Below are 1,058 nucleotides of genomic sequence, written 5' to 3'. Positions count from 1 at the left end.
CATATACCTGGATTGCAGGCTCATCCCCAGTAGGAGACATGCAGGAGGCAGCCGATCAGTGATTCTCTCTTATCATTGATGCTTTTATCTCTCCCTCTCCTTTCCTCTCTGAAATCCATAAACATATGTTTTTTTGTTTTTTTAAGGGGTAAATCATTTAGCCCTGGCCAGTTGCTGTGGCAGGGGAGCACATCCCCAGTGCCCAATGGTTAGAGTGTAGGCCTGCACACCAAAGCTTCAGGACTGGATTCCTGGTCAATAGCGTTGGGTTGCAGGTTTGATCCCTAGGCCTGAGACAACCAATCATGTGTCTCTCCCACATCAATGCTTCCCTCCCCCCACCCTCTCTCTTTCTTTCCTCTAAAATATCAATGGAAAAAATATCCTCTGGTGAGGATTAACAAGAGTAAACCATTTAGCTCTCAACAAGTATAACTTGGCCCCAGGTCTGGCCCACTCCCTCTCCACTATACCATTTTCAGATAGGTTGTCTCTGTCTTCACCCACTGCTATCTGGTAGTGCCACTTAATGACACTACTACATGCCAGCTACACACCTCCATTTCAGGCAGTTTGCGGCAAAATATCGTTTACAATCAGCGTCCTAACGCCACAAATCATGAGGTCGCTCAGGATCAATCTTAATGTACTTAGGACAAAAGTTCTTTGAAACGTTTTAAACAGTGTAGGTTCAGGTTTTTTTTTAAAGAAGCGCTATCTTGCCACTAGAATTCTGCACAGGCCACCCAAGAAGTAGCGGCGCTGGCCGCCTCCACAGGCCGCTGGACCAGCACCTGCGCAGTCAGTTCTGCCGGCAGCGCTCAGCCCCGCCCCTAGGAGACGCCCCGTCCCCTGGTGAGCCCCAGCGAAAACACCTTTACCATTGGTCTGCGCAGCCGCGCAGGCGCAGTTCGGGCACCACCGCGGGCCCCGCCCCTTTTCCTGTCGCCAGTCTTTTGAGTCTGGTTTGCGAGGTGACGTTGGAACCCGAGGGTGCGAAAAAGCTGGGTCGTGGACCCCCGCCAGGTCTCAGCACCACGGAGGTGCCGGGTGTTGCC

The sequence above is a fragment of the Myotis brandtii genome, unplaced genomic scaffold (assembly GCF_000412655.1).
Source record: "Myotis brandtii unplaced genomic scaffold, ASM41265v1 scaffold166, whole genome shotgun sequence".
NCBI lineage: Eukaryota > Metazoa > Chordata > Mammalia > Chiroptera > Vespertilionidae > Myotis > Myotis brandtii.
The sequence above is the reverse complement of the archived record's forward strand: the minus strand, read 5'-3'. Positions refer to the sequence as shown.